Genomic DNA, 16,854 nt, shown 5'->3' with positions numbered 1-16,854 from the left:
TATAATCAATACAGTCATTCTAAAACTTTAAAGGACCCATTAAACAACACCAAATTATACGAAAATAGCTGAAAAAAACATGCTGCTTTCTTAGTGGACGGGAAGTGCTTCAGCAGAAACATATTATTTTGCCTGCGGCATCAAACAACCTTGAAACCGATCTGTATGTCACAATACGCTATTTCTCATTGTCAGTACACTTTCAGAGATAAAGTCATACAGAATGCTCTCTGAAATGATAGCTGTCAATTTACTGAAAGATTATGATTCCCTTACTATAATTACCGGCTCAAAGTGTGCTCCCTCTCCCTCTCCATTTGCCACACAGCAGTTTGTAAATTAATGTTCTACACTGAAGCATCTAATGTATTGGCAGAAGGGCAAGGTAGTAGCAGAGGCTTCCCTGCATGTAGCAGTGTGGGTGACAGGTAGAAGTCATAGCTTTCATTCTTTTATTTTTAGGATACCCTTTCAAGGCAAATTAGTATGTAAATGTATTTACTTAACCCTTTCGCTGCGGCGGCTATTCCGCCGCAGCGCTAACAGGGCGGGGCGGCCGCATGCTGGTGACAGAACCGCTCCGTCACCAGCCGCGGTTGAGCTGTGCTCGTGACGGAGCGGTTCCGTCATGGCCCGCCCCGCTCATTAAAACGCGCCGCGCAGGCGCGAAATCAGCGCCGCGGCCGGGCCATGACGGAACCGCTCCGTCATCAGCACAGCCCAACCGCAGCTGATGACGGAGCGGTTCCGTCATCAGCATGGAACGTGTTAAGTAAATTATATGTTTTCTTTTTGTTTTTGCTGCTTTTAGTAGGCACCTTTTGGCATTTTATTATCATCCTGCATCTTCGCCTCTGGCCTTTGTGATGGCAGGATCTGTGTGTGTCTATTATAAGATGAGCAGCACACATGTCCAGTAATAGATTAACAACACACCTGCTGTAAAGAAAGTAAAGAGAAAGGGTGGCAAAATATACAATTTGAATTTTAAACCAAGGATGGTTTGCTTGAGATATATGTATTGTGATCACGGACACCATTTAGGGGTTGTCAGGGGTCACAACTATGATCCCTGGCCTGCCCTGCTCGTGGAGAAGCGTGGCTCAATGGTTAGAGCGGCAGACCCTGATGCAGAGGTCTGGCCCGGGACTAGGGTTCAATTGCCGCCTCGGTGGCTCTTGGACTCAATCTCCCCGGACCTGATAATTCTCGCCTCGGTGCCTAGTCTAATCATGGGTTCCACTCTGTGACTCTGGGCAATAACTTGCTTAATCTCCACAACGGCCCCAGCAGCACTTGAATGCCTGGCTTCACCTTGGGGGTGCCCAGGAGTGGACATCTCACAGGAAAGCCAGGAAGGGTTCCACAGCGGTATAAATACAGCGCTACGAGACCTCTGGGTAGAAGGCGCTATATAAATACAAACACATTTACATTTATTTACATTTTGCTCTTCTGGCTTAGCACTGCCTTTGCAATCCCGGGAGTCAAAGATGGAAAAATCAGTGTCGAAAACCATGAGGGTGGCTTGCCTTTCCGCCCATTGTATTTTACACTAATATTGAATATTAACCTATTTTCCCTATTTATATTATACAAATGGTACACCATGTTCAGGAATAGAACCTTTGCTTGCAGCTGAGGTAAGAAAAAGGTAAAATGAAATGTTTTCCATTTATTTTGTGTGTGGGTGAGAGTGTGAGAGAGTGTGTGTCTATACTTCAACATGTGAATCCATCTAAGTGAGTGACAGATAGTGAGGGAGAATTAGTGAGACTGAGCAGCAGTGAGTATAAGTCCCAGTGAGAGAAGGAATTAATGCAAGCGGGAGAGTATGGGTAAGTGTGAAGGAGTGAGTATGACAGAGAATAACAATCTGCGAAAGAATGAGTATGTTAGAGTGAGTGAGAATAAATTAGGATGATTGGCCGTGAGCACGAGTGAGGGCAAGAGGAAAGGTAAATAAGCATGAGTGAGAGAGAGCAGGACTGAATGTGAAAAAGGGTAAACAGCCATTACAACGTGGCTTTAACACCGAATACCATTACATCACAAGCGTTACAACGCATGCGATTTAACAATGCGTACCATTACTATGCTTACCATTACATTGCATGTACTTTTACAACGCATTCGATGTAATGGCTATCCACATCGTTGTGAGGAAACTGAGGCTCTTCCGTTTCCTCACAATGATGTGTACCGCCCCTCAGACGTCGCTGGAACCAGGAGAGATGAACCACGAGGAGAGAGAGAGGTATGGGCGTTTCAGGGTAGGGGGAGGGTCGTGCTGGGGGTAAAGTTCCAGTGTAGGGTTCTGACTGGGGGCAGGGGAGGGGCGTGCTGGAAGTAGTGTTTTAGGGTAGTGCTGTGGTGTGTGTGTAGTGCAGGTTAGTGTTTTAGGGTTTAGGGTAATGTCGGGTTGTGCAGGGTAGTGTTTAAGTTTAGGGAGCGGACTGGGGGTCGGGGGAGGGTCATGCTGGAGTTTTTTAGGGTTTAGGGTAGTGCTGTGGTGTAGTGCAGGGTAGTGTTTTAGGGTAGTGTCGGGGGGTTGTGCAGGGTAGGGTTTAAGTGTAGGGATCTGACTGGGAGTCGGGGGAGGCTCGTGCTGGAGGTAGTGTTTAAGGATTTAGGGTAGTACCGTGGTGTGTGTGTAGTGCAGGGTAGTGTTGTTGGGTTTAGGGTAGTGTCGGGTCGTGCAGGATAGTGTTTAAGTGAGGGAGCGGACTGGGGGTCGGGCAGGGTCATGCTGTAGGTAGTGTTTTAGGGTTTAGGGTAGCGCTGTGGTGTCTCTGTACTGACTGACTGATGCATTTATAAAGCGCTCGGTTGCTGGGTGCAGGGTAGTGTTTTAGGGTTTAGGGTAGTGTCGGGGTTGTGCAGGGTAGTGTTTAAGTGTAGGGAGCGGACTGGGGTCAGGGGAGGGTCGAGCTGGAGGTAGTAATTTAGGGTTTAGTGTAGTGCTGTGGTGTGTGTAGTGCAGGGTAGTGTTTTAGGGTTTAGGGTAGTGCTGTGGTGTGGGTGTAGTGCTGGGTAGTGTTTTAGGATTTAGGGTAGTGTCGGGGGTCATCCAGGGTAGTGTTTAATTGAAGGGAGCGGACTGGGGGTGATGGAGGTGCATTTTTGCAGCGCAATGTGCACTCTTCTCATTAAATAGAAACAAATACATTTTAAACACTTTTTTTTCATGTTTCATTATTGTGAATACATGGATTATGCTTCTAATCTCTTTTTCTAACATTGGTAAAAAGGGATTTGCGTCAACCCCTTATCGAGGCCGGCGTAACATTAAAAACAGAAAATTATTTTCTCCAAACGTTTTCACATTTAAATGTGTGCTAACCCTGTATAGCATACCTACAATATGGGGAAAGTGTTATACTTTGTCAAAGCATACTATTTTGCTCTGGAAGGGTACCATTCCAGTTCAAGACCTATGCTTGATGTCACACACACACGCTTACACTATCGTACAATACGAGCTAAAGTGCGCCAGGGATATAGCAGAGAGCAGAATCACCATACCTTGGTAGATACATATAATGCCTACCAGTATGGATGCCCACACCTAGTCCTCAATGTCTTATCTAGCATTCCCTATGCATTGACACATTTGCACTGTCATGTGTATTGTCGCTGTATAATATGTGTGTCATGTAAAGTGCTCTGACTCCATAGATAGGGGTCAGTAGTGCTGTAAAGGAAATTGAAGAGAAGGAGAGATGAGAAACAGCATTGAAGGCTGGTATTGAGAGAACAGGGGACAAAGCCAAAAGTTTGTGCACCTGGCGCCACAGCATAGCTGCCACAGCTGCCGACTTTAGAGCTGGGGAACAAGGTTGTTGTCTCGGCGTCGGCTCAACATCTTGTGATTTTGGGCAAATCACTTAATCTCCCTCTATGAACCCAAAACGAATGTGTCCTTGTGTAATGTAACTGGTGCTCATGTAAAGCGCTCCAATACCTCTGGGTCGAGTTCGCGCTATATAACATTGAGAAAAAAAACTCACTGCACACAACAGGGCAACAGATCATGAAAATGCACTGAGGCTGAGTTCACTACAACGAACAGGGACACATGTCACTCTTTGTGAACAGTTCATTCAACTCAGTTCACTGAAGGTACAATGTTTGATCACTCAGGCGAGGGGCACTGGTGATAAAAATACACAGGGCGCAGTTCACAGTGAAAGTCATGGAAATATCAACAATAGAATACTCACCGATAAGTACGTACACTAGGGCAGGCTCAAACCTCCTATCTTCTCACAGTTTGACCTCTTGCCTCTCCCTCGTCCAGGAAATCAAGTCAGAAACTCGAAGTTGAAGACGTTGCCACAGTGATTGCATCACATGCAGACTTTCCGTCAGTACTTAATTCCTCAAATTTTAGCAAATAACTGTTCAGAAACATAACTAGTGTTCTTGTCCTTCATGGGTCAGGACAGAAAATGTCCTCCAGAGGCAGGCCGGCCGAATTGTAAACGTAATTTTCAGTCCTGATTGGTGGCACCTAGGGGTTGTTGGGCTGGTTTGGCAGTGGGCTGTGTTTATGGGCAGCTGTGAACCTTACTTTGGGGTGTTTTGACTAAGATTCACTAGCGGCTGAAAAGAAGTGCGGATATCACTCAAGGCTGTATTACACACCACCTACCCCACACAGCACTGGCCCACAAGCCCCACACAGCACTGGCCCAGAAGCCCCACACAGACAGATGCACAGGCACACAAACCCCGCACAGACAGATGCACTGGCCCACAAGCCCCGCACAGACGGATGCACCGGCACACAAGCCCCACACAGACGGATGCACCGGCAGACAAGCCCCACACAGACAGATGCACCGGCACACAAGCCCCGCACAGACAGATGCACTGGCCCACAAGCCCGCACAGACAGATGCACTAGGACACAAGCCCCACACAGACAGATGCACTGGCACACAAGCCCCGCACAGACAGATGCACTGGGACACAAGCCCCGTACAGACAGATGCACTAGGACACAAGCCCCACACAGACAGATGCACCGGCACACAAGCCCAACACTGACAGATGCACTGGCACACAAGCCCCGCACAGACAGATGCACTGGCACACAAGCCCCGCACAGACAGATGCACTAGCCCACAAGCCCGCACAGACAGATGCACCGGCACACAAGCCCCACACAGACAGATGCACCGGCACACAAGCCCCGCACAGACAGATGCACTGGCACACAAGCCCCGCACAGACAGATGCACTGGCCCACAAGCCCGCACAGACAGATGCACTAGGACACAAGCCCCACACAGACAGATGCACTGGCACACAAGCCCCGCACAGACAGATGCACTGGGACACAAGCCCCGTACAGACAGATGCACTAGGACACAAGCCCCACACAGACAGATGCACCGGCACACAAGCCCAACACTGACAGATGCACCGGCACACAAGCCCCGCACAGACAGATGCACTGGGACACAAGCCCCGTACAGACAGATGCACTAGGACACAAGCCCCGTACAGACAGATGCACCGGCACACAAGCCCCGTACAGACAGATGCACTGGCACACAAGCCCCACACAGACAGATGCACCGGCACACAAGCCCCACACAGACAGATGCACTAGGGCAAAAGCCCCGTACAGACAGATGCACTGGCACACAACGTACCCCACACAGACAGATGCACTGGCACACAACCTACCCCACACGAACAGATGCACTGGCACACAAGCCCCGTACAGACAGATGCACTAGGACACAAGCCCCACACAGACAGATGCACTGGCACACAAGCCCCGCACAGACAGATGCACTGGGACACAAGCCCCGTACAGACAGATGCACTAGGACACAAGCCCCACACAGACAGATGCACCGGCACACAAGCCCCACACAGACAGATGCACCGGCACACAAGCCCCGTACAGACAGATGCACTGGCACACAAGCCCCACACAGACAGATGCACCGGCACACAAGCCCCACACAGACAGATGCACTAGGGCACAAGCCCCGTACAGACAGATGCACTGGCACACAACGTACCCCACACAGACAGATGCACTGGCACACAACCTACCCCACACGAACAGATGCACTGGCACACAAGCCCCACACAGACAGATGCACTGGCACGCAAGTCCCACACAGACAGATGCACCGGCGCACAAGCCCCACACAGACAGATGCACCGGCACACAAGCCCCACACAGACAGATGCACTAGGAAACAAACACCGTACAGACAGATGCACTAGGACACAAGCCCCGTACAGACAGATGCACCGGCACACAAGCCCCACACAGACAGATGCACCGGCACACAAGCCCCACACAGACAGATGCACTAGGGCACAAGCCCCGTACAGACAGATGCACTGGCACACAAGCCCCACGCAGACAGATGCACTGGCACACAAGCCCCACACTGACAGATGCACTAGGACACAAGCCCCGTACAGACAGATGCACTGGCACACAAGCCCCACACTGACAGATGCACTAGGACACAAGCCCCACAGAGACAGATGCACTGGCACACAATGCCACAATTGATTGGGTCAGTGTGGGGCTTGTGTGCCAGTGCATCTGTCTGTACGGGGCTTGTGTCCTAGTGCATCTGTCAGTGTTGGGCTTGTGTCCTAGTGCATCTGTCAGTGTGGGGCTTGTGTGCCTGTGCATCTGTCTGTGTGGGGCTTGTGTGCCAGTGCATCTGTCTCTGTGGGGCTTGTGTCCTAGTGCATCTGTCAGTGTGGGGCTTGTGTGCCAGTGCATCTGTCTGTACGGGGCTTGTGTCCTAGTGCATCTGTCAGTGTGGGGCTTGTGTGCCAGTGCATCTGTCTGTATGGGGCTTGTGTCCTAGTGCATCTGTCTGTATGGGGCTTGTGTGCCAGTGCATCTGTCCGTGTGGGGTAATATGTGTGCCAGTGCATCTGTCTGTGTGGGGTAGGTTGTGTGCCAGTGCATCTGTCTGTGTGGGGCTTGTGTGCATCTGTCTGTACGGGGCTTGTGTCCTAGTGCATCTGTCTGTGTGACGCTTGTGTGCCAGTGCATCTGTCAGTGTGGGGCTTGTGTGCCAGTGCATTTGTCTGTACAGGGTTTGTGTCCTAGTGCATCTGTCTGTGTGGGGCTTGTGTGCCAGTTCATCTGTCTGTACGGGGCTTGTGTCCTTCTGCATTTGTCTGTGTGGGGCTTGAGTGCCTGTGCATCTGTCCGTGTGGGGTAAGATGTGTGCCAGTGCATCTGTCTGTGTGGGGTAGGTTGTGTGCCAGTGCATCTGTCTGTATGGGGGTGGTGTGCCAGTGCATCTGTATGGGGGTGGTGTGCCAGTGCATCTGTTTGTGTGGGGATTGTGTGCCAGTGCACTGGTCCATGTGCGGCTTTAGTGCCAGTGCACCTGTCTGTACGGGGCTTGTGCCCTAGTGCATCTGTCAGTGTTTGGCTTGTGTGCCAGTGCATTTGTCTGTGTGGGGCTTGTGTGCCAGTGCATCTGTCTGTTTGGGGTAGTTTGTGTGCCAGTGCATCTTTTTGTGTGGGGCTTGTGTGCCAGTGAATCTGTCTGTGTGGGGCTTGTGCGCCAGTTCATCTGTCTGTGTGGGGCTTGTGTGCCAGTGTATCTGTCTGTGTGGGGCTTGTGTGCCTGTGCATCTGTCTGTGTGGGGCTTGTGTGCCAGTGCATCTGTCTGTGTGGGGCTTGTGTGCCAGTGCATCTGTCTGTACGGGGCTTGTGTCCTAGTGCATCTGTCAGTGTGGGGCTTGTGTGCCTGTGCATTTGCCTGTGTGGGGCTTGTGTGCCAGTTCATCTGTCTGTACGGGGCTTGTGTCCTTGTGCATTTGTCTGTGTGGGGCTTGTGTGCCTGTGCATCTGTCCGTGTGGGGTAAGATGTGTGCCAGTGCATCTGTCTGTGTGGGGTAGGTTGTGTGCCAGTGCATCTGTCTGTATGGGGGTGGTGTGCCAGTGCATCTGTATGGGGGTGGTGTGCCAGTGCATCTGTTTGTGTGGGGATTGTGTGCCAGTGCACTGGTCCATGTGCGGCTTTAGTGCCAGTGCACCTGTCTGTACGGGGCTTGTGCCCTAGTGCATCTGTCAGTGTTTGGCTTGTGTGCCAGTGCATTTGTCTGTGTGGGGCTTGTGTGCCAGTGCATCTGTCTGTTTGGGGTAGTTTGTGTGCCAGTGCATCTTTTTGTGTGGGGCTTGTGTGCCAGTGAATCTGTCTGTGTGGGGCTTGTGCGCCAGTTCATCTGTCTGTGTGGGGCTTGTGTGCCAGTGTATCTGTCTGTGTGGGGCTTGTGTGCCTGTGCATCTGTCTGTGTGGGGCTTGTGTGCCAGTGCATCTGTCTGTGTGGGGCTTGTGTGCCAGTGCATCTGTCTGTACGGGGCTTGTGTCCTAGTGCATCTGTCAGTGTGGGGCTTGTGTGCCTGTGCATTTGCCTGTGTGGGGCTTGTGTGCCAGTGCATCTGTCTGTGTGGGGCTTGTGTGCCTGTGCATCTGTCTGTGTGGGGCTTGTGTGCCAGTGCATCGGTCTCTGTGGGGCTTGTGTCCTAGTGCATCTGGGGGCGACCGCTGAGCCTGTTACCAGGCGAGGTCACCCCCACACACCCCTGCTACTGCCTCTCTGGCCTTGCTGCCGGCTGTGCCCTGATTTCTGCTGCCTCGCTCTTATTGTATTGTGCCCTCGTAGTGCTGAATCGTTTGTTTTTCTGTTGTGCCCTCGTACTGTTTATTGCGTTGTGCCCTCGTATCACTGCCCCATTCTTCTATTGTGCTGTTTGTGACTCTGCTGTGCCCCCGTTTCCCCTTTCTTGCTGCCTGTCTTTATCGTTTTTTTTCTCCTTTCTCTCCCACAGGACTGGACGACCCAGCCACCGCTGAGCCGCCCCCTGCCCTCCTTTCCCGCCGCTACCTCCCTGCGGCCCTGCCCCCCTCCTGCCCATTCGCTGCCCCGCTCCCGCCACCCCGCTGCTCCTCCCTCCCGGCTCCTTCTTATGACGCCCTCGCCTACGTGCAGCGGTCACGCGCAGTGGGCATGCCGATTGTGCGCCGATTGTGCGCCGAAGGCGCGCCAAAGGCAAGCCCGTCTGCGCCCATCCGCGCCTTGACCGCGCCCTGCGCCAAGACCCCTGGCCCCCACCGCCGATGCAAGACTACACAACAGACCTACGACACCGCCGCCCTCAACACACTCAATACCAGCCGGAGCCCCGCCTGTTGCCGTGCCACCCCGAAACGCACTCACGGACCCTTCATCTGCAGAACCTGCAAGTTCACCTGCCTCCGAACCTGCACCACATCCTCCAAGCCAAGCACCAGCAACAACCTCAAGTGCATCCTTCTCAACACCCGCTCCGTCCACAGACATGCCGTGGAACTCTGGAACCTGCTCGACACAACATCACCAGACGTCGCCTTCCTCACGAAAACCTGGATGAATGCCTCCTCAGCCCCCGACATCGCCATCGCCATCCCAGACGGATACAAGATCATCAGGAGGGACCGCGTCAACCAGACCGGAGGAGGTATCGCCATCATCCACAAGAACACCATCCGCATCACGACCGACTCCAACGACACCTTCGCCGCCGGTGAGCACCTCCACTTCCAGATACACACCGACCCAAAGACGACCCTCAGAGGCACCCTCATCTACAGACCCCCGGGACCACGCACACAATTCAGCGAAGACATCACGGACTTCATCAGCCCACACGCCCTCCCCTCCGCCGACTTCATCCTCCTAGGGGACCTCAACTTCCACCTGGAGAACAACAAGGACCGCAACACCGCCGCCCTGCTGGACAACCTCGCCAACCTCGGACTCAAGCAACTGGTCAGCACCCCCACCCACTACGCCTGCCACACGCTTGATCCCGTCTTCTCATCCAGCAAACACATCACCTTCAACCTCTCCACCGGACTCCACTGGACCGACCACAGCTGCGTCCACTTCAGCTTCAGAAGAACCACTACCCACCACCACCCACAACAGGTTCCTCACAGAAGCTGTAGCAAGATCACCGCCGACCAGCTCACCACCTCCCTCAGCCAGAACCCACCTGCCAGCACAACGGACCCCAGCAAAGCAGCCCTCAACTTCACCCAGTGGCTAACCGCCGATGACCTCGCACCACTGAAGAACCCTCCCAGCAGACCCAGAAGCAAGAAGGCCTCCTGGTTCACCGACGAACCCAAGGACTCCAAGAAGACCTGCCGCACCCTTGAGAAAGCTTGGCTCCTCGACCAGACCACCGACAACATGACCGCCCTCAAACACACCACCCGCAAGCACCACCAGCTCATCCACACCACCAAGAAGAAATCACTGAAGGAACGACTGGACAACAACGCCCATGATAGCAAGGAACTCTTCACCATCGTCAAGGAGTTCTCCAACCCCAGCACTGGCAACAACGACATCACTCCCTCACAAGATCTCTGCGACTCCCTCGCCAAGTTCTACCACCGCAAGATTGCCGATATCCACAACAGTTTTGGCGCACCATCCACGCACCCAACCGCCGAACCATCGCCCCCCCACCGCCACCCTCCGCACCTGGACCACGGTGACCACCGAAGACACAGCCCACACGATGAACACCATCCACTCCGGATCTCCGACTGAGCCCTGCCCCCACCAGGTCTACAACAAGGCCGACTCCACCATCGCACCCCAACTCCGAGACATCATCAACACCTCCTTCGACACCGCCACCTTCCCGGAGAGCTGGAAGCACACCGAGCTCAGTGCCCTACTGAAGAAACCCATAGCGGACCCCACCGACCTCAAAACTTCCGCCCCATCTCGCTCCTTCCTTTTCCTGCCAAAGTCATCGAGAAGATCGTCAACCTACAGCTTGCCGCCTTCCTCGAGACGAACGGATGCCTCGACCCCTCGCAGTCCGGTTTCAGAGCCAACCACAGCACCGAGACCGCCCTCATCGCAGCCACCGACGACATCCGAGCCCTGCTCGACAACGGAGAAACAGCGGCACTCATCCTCCTGGACCTCTCCACAGCGTTCGACACGGTCTGCCACCGCACCTTAATCCAGCGCCTCAGCAACATCGGCATCCAAGAGAAGGCACTGGAGTGGATCGTCTCGTTCCTCGCCGGAAGAACACAGAGAGTCCGCCTCCCCCCGTTTCGATCCGAGGCCATAAGTCATCTGTAGCGTTCCGCAAGGTTCATCACTCAGCCCCAACCTCTTCAACGTCTACATGAGACCTCTTGCCGCCATCGCACGCCAACACAACCTCAACATCATTTCCTACGCCGACGACACCCTGCTGATCCTCTCCCTCACCAGAGACCCCGACACCGCCAGAACCAGCCTACACGAAGGGATGAAAGACGTCGCCGAGTAGATGAAGGACGGCCGACTGAAACTGAACTCAGACAAGACGGAAGTCCTCATCCTGGGACCAGCGCCCTCCGCCCGGGACGACTCCTGGTGGCTCCCAGCCCTGGGCACCGCTCCCAAGCCAACAGACCACGCACGCAACCTGGGCTTCATCCTGGACTCCTCCCTCTCGATGACCAGACAAGTCAACGCCGTCTCCTCATCATGCTTTCACACCCTACGAATGCTTCGCAAGATCTTCCGATGGATCCCAACCGAAACCAGGAAGACGGTCACCCAGGCCCTCGTCACCAGCCGGCTGGACTACGGAAACACCCTCTACACCGGAACCACAGCCAAGCTACAGAAAAGACTCCAACGCATCCAGAACGCCTCCGCGCGACTCATCCTGGACATCCCCTGACGCAGCCACATCTCCGGCCACCTGAGGGACCTGCACTGGCTCCCCGTCAACAAGAGGATCACGTTCAGGCTCCTCACCCACGCACACAAGTCTCTCCACGACCTGGGCCCCAAGTACCTCAACGACCGCCTGACCTTCTACACGCCCACCCGCCAGCTACGGTCCACTAGCTTCGCCCTCGCCGCCGTACCACGCATCCGAAGAGCAACCGCCGGAGGCAGATCCTTCTCCTACCTGGCGGCCAAGACATGGAACTCCCTCCCCATCCACCTTCGGCTGACCCAGGACCATCTCGCCTTCAGGAGACAACTCAGGACCTGGCTGTTCGAGCAGTAGCAGACCCCCTCCCCCAAGCGCCTTGAGACCCTTACGGGTGAGTAGTGCGCTATACAAGTATTATGATTGATTGATTGATTGGGTCAGTGTGGGGCTTGTGTGCCAGTGCATCTGTCTGTACGGGGCTTGTGTCCTAGTGCATCTGTCAGTGTTGGGCTTGTGTCCTAGTGCATCTGTCAGTGTGGGGCTTGTGTGCCTGTGCATCTGTCTGTGTGGGGCTTGTGTGCACTGGCACACAAGCCCCATACAGACAGATGCACTAGGACACAAGCCCCATACAGACAGATGCACTGGCACACAAGCCCCACACAGACAGATGCACTAGGACACAAGCCCTGTACAGACAGATGCACTGGCACACAACGTACCCCACACAGACAGATGCACTGGTCACACAAACCAACCCCACACAGACAGATGCACTAGGACACAAACCCCACAGAGACAGATGCACTGGCACACAAGCCTCACACTGACAGATGCACTGGCACACAAGCGTCACACAGACAGATGCACTGGCGCACAAGCCCCCACACTGACAGATGATCTAGGATACAAGCCCCGTACAGACAGATACACTGGCACACAAGCCCCATATAGACGGATGCACTGGCACACAAGCCCTGGACAGACAGATGCACGGCGGTGTACAACTGTTACCACGCATTTTTTACAACGCAATACCATTACAACGTATCTTTTACAACGCAAATACTGTTACAACGCATACTTTTATATTTCATACTATTACAACGCAAGTACTTTTACAACGCAGGTACTTTTACAACGGATTTTTGATATATTTTTAGATATAATGTTTATGTTTAAAAAAGGGTATTATAGTATTAATTTAATTTATTGTAATGTATTTTTTATTAATTAATAATCTAAAAATGTATTTTTGTAGTATTATTTTTTTATTAAACAGAGTATTAATTTGTGTATTATTGATTTTTAAGTACTAAATATTATTATAAAAATGTATTTATTATTTAATTAGACTAATAATTTGGTTATTATTGATTTAATTATTAAAATAAAATTAAGAATAACTGTATAATAGTTATAGTATTTATTTTCTAGTACTAAATATGATTATATTAATTTATTTAATTATTTATTAATTTGAGTATTAATTTGGGTATTATTGATTTAAGTAATAAAATAAAATTATGATAAACTGACTAAATGCATAGTATTATTTGTTTATATATGAAAAACTGAATAAAAGGCATAGTATTATTTATTTTGTACTAAATATGATAATATTAATTAATTTATTTATTAATAAGAGTATTATCTAAAAAAAACATTAAATGCATATAACAAGATTATTATTATGATAAACTGACTAAATGCATAGTATTATTTGTTTATATATGAAAAACTGAATAAAAGGCATAGTATTATTTATTTTTTACTAAATATGATAATATTAATTAATTTATTTATTAATAAGAGTATTATCTAAAAAAAAACATTAAATGCATATAACAAGATTATTATTAATTTAATTTATTAAGGGTCTTTATTTTGAAAAATAATTTAATAAAAAAAATGTGTTTTATATTATTTTTTAAAAAATATATTAAAGTAAATAAACATAGGCTACGATAGTAATTTTATTTATTGTATTAATTTTTTATATTTATATCTGATTTTAAAAATATATAAATTTATTTTTATTAGTATTTTTGGGTATTAATAAATTCAAGTCTATATATTTATTTAAAGTAAATACCAATTACAATATATATTTGTAGAAATATAAATAAAAGGATATTTTGATATAAAAGTGATGTAATATTTTGATTTGTTTTGATTAAATTGTTTAAATAAAATAAATGCTATTTTACAACTATTTCTTATTTAAAAACATTATGTTTATATTTCTTGAACTTTTAACAAATATTTAATTTAGAGTATATTTGTTTAACATTTGAAAAAATTATGGTTCCCACGGTTTAACATTGTTTTCAATGGATACATTTGTCCTTCATTTATGTTCATGATTTCAGGATATGTGTATAGCGGTCCGGAATAATAGAAAAGGAAAGCACAGGAAAGAGTCGGCAAAAAAAGGAAAATATAGAAGACAACAGGTAAGCAATGTAAGAAGTTAATTTTAAGTAAAGTAGTTTAAAAATTAAGCAAAGTAATACGAACATTAAACTATAAATCAGTTTGGAAATCAATTTATTTTTTATTTCTGCATAGAAAAATAATTGTTGAAAAAAACATCCAAATTTTATTCATTTAATGCAATTTTTTGTATATTTTTATACATAAGTGAAAAAGTAATATAAAAAATAACTATTAATAAATATGTATTGTATTTCAATGTACATTAGTCCTTTCTTTATCGTTGCAGCTCTTTTTGACGTCATGACGTTTACGTGAGCGTCATCAGCCATTTTGGGGAGTATCGGAGCAGGAAGCAGCTGGAAGCTGATCTACGTCCAGGTAGGAAACAACTTTAACCTTAAATAATAATTATATAGAGTAAAAGATTGACATTTATTGTAAGGAAAGGATAAGTTGAGGTTGCTCGAATTGTAAATAAATAATAACACATGTCGATACCCGTATTTCTAGAATATGCCTATGTTGGGTCGAAGGGTGGGGGAAGATCGGAAACTGTTACTTAAGAATAATTAGTTGTATTTAATGTAGACTAAGTGATTTACACTGTATGTATAACCAAAATGTTAATTTATTGATATGCAATGTATTTAAATGCATTTTCGTTCATCGAAACAGTTTTGTGAAATGATGTTTGAGTAAGTTAGTTTCACGTAATTGTTGTTAAAACATTATTCGTTAGTAAACAGTGATATATCCCATGGTGTTTTCCTGATTATTGAAAAAGGATAATTTAGGTATGTTTGATAATGTTGGAAAAATTGGAAAAAAATTTATGATGAAAGGTCGAATTGTATAACAATTTTATTAGCACCAAAAACGGAAGGATAACTTTTGTGATTAAATTTGTGTTACTTTTTCTGGTGGAAAAAAAATATTCCATGGATTTTTTTCTCTGTCGATTTTTATGCATTGATAAATTTTAAAAAAATGGAAATATGAATTGTCGAATTGTTTTTCAGACAATTCTTAAAAATTAGGTGGTGTTTAAAATTATTTTGGTTATGTAAGGAAAAAACTGATGTGTTGGTTACAAACATTGAAGTTTGTTGTATAATAATTTAACGGAAAAATGGTTCAATATTTTGTCTACATCGGTATTACCATAGGAATATCACGTTACTGTTTACAAAAATAGTTTTATCAACGTTTGTACGTTGTAGATTGGAAAGATGAAGAGTATAACTTTTGTAAAAATGCATTTTTAATATTTGCAAAGTAATGTGGACAAGATTAGCTATAATGTAAAACATTTAGTTTGAAAAAAAATTTTTCCGAAAAACGCACAAATTTTAATTTGAATGGGTAAAAAAATATTTTTGGTTATAAGGGGATGATTTTGAAAATTGTATAAAAAAAATAATACGTTTTGAAAAAGAAAAATTAATAAAAAGGATGGTGACCCAACATTTAATTTAGCAAAAATAATTTAGAGAAAAATATTAATAGCCAAATAAAATTAGATAGGGAGTAAATTTAGAGCAAAGCAGGAAAGTAATGTCAATATGTGTTTAAAAAGAAAGAATGTTAGCAAGATTCTCCAAGTAATCTAGAGCCACACACAACGAAAACTGTTATATAAGTCCCAATAGTCGTTCAGACATTTCCTTTGTTCTTTGAGTAATCCGTGAGTTTAGACTACCTGTGAGAGTTTGTGATAATCTCATTTCTTGAAAACTTTGCTCCTTCTTCAAAGTTTCAAGAAATGAATAGAAATTCGGGTGGGGTCTTCCAATTATATGATTGAAGGAGTTATGCCATCCCTCAATGGCATTATTTGTTTTAGCCTCTCCCTGTAGGCAACTCGAATAACAGTTCCACCACTACACATGGAAACGTGGCTTCCTCCTGCGACCCGATCTGCCTAGGTGTCCAATCCATGTGTCTTCCATATAATTTAGAATTGGTGCCAATTTATCTTCGTTAGTTAAATAATATTCAGATTCTGTAATGGCAGTGTAGTACTCATCTACACTTTCGGGAGGGACAAAACAAAGAGCTGTTAGTTTTTTTAATTCGACTTGAAGTTTGCTGTCCGTTGAGTATTCTGTAACTAAGGGTGTTTTCTGTAATTTACTCCAGAATGCCTGGGAAAAATGGAAAAAACACCCCTGAATTTGGGTATCCGTGTACATTTTGGTGATCACATTGATCATACTCAATTCAAAATCCATTATTATTTTCCTAGGGCTTTGGGTAGTTTTAGATTTAATCACAGTTAAAAATTCTGTGTAAGTTGCAGAAGTCTTATCAGGCAGCAAACTATACACTAGGGGTATTACATTATTGTTAATTTTAGCGTGTATAGTATAAATTTGGGTGAATGGATGGGGCGTGCTTTTAAACGTTCCATCCATCATCCAAATTTCACTACTTTCAAGCTTTAAAAGGTTGCGGGGAGTACTGAAAATAAGGATACGCTTCTGAGGGTTTTCATTGTCATGCAGAAGGAAAGGTTCATTAGCAAAAGAAATAGTAAGTTCGTGTGGAATATTGATATCAGAAAAGGTATGTGGAGTCCTAATTTGAGTATGACTTGCCTGCTTTTGACGTTGTATAATTCTTCGCAAATTATGAATTGTAGGCATATTACTAGCAACATGTGTAGGGACATGCTGAG

General features: G+C 47.1%; 1 protein-coding gene across 1 annotated transcript in view; it reads right to left on the bottom strand.

Annotated features, from left to right (window-relative positions):
- Positions 1–4,291, bottom strand: part of LOC147701129 (sialic acid-binding Ig-like lectin 7) — a 251,785-nt gene extending 247,494 nt beyond the window's left edge. Inside the window, exon 1 of the mRNA XM_086929896.1 lies at positions 4,224–4,291. The gene's annotated coding sequence lies outside the window, so the exon portion shown is untranslated. The remainder of the gene's footprint in view (positions 1–4,223) is intronic.
- Positions 4,292–16,854: the final 12,563 nt, after the last annotated feature.

The sequence above is a fragment of the Lissotriton vulgaris genome, chromosome 7, assembly GCF_964263255.1.
Source record: "Lissotriton vulgaris chromosome 7, aLisVul1.2, whole genome shotgun sequence".
In the NCBI taxonomy this organism is placed as follows: Eukaryota; Metazoa; Chordata; class Amphibia; order Caudata; family Salamandridae; genus Lissotriton; species Lissotriton vulgaris.
This window is presented reverse-complemented; position numbering and strand designations above follow the sequence as displayed.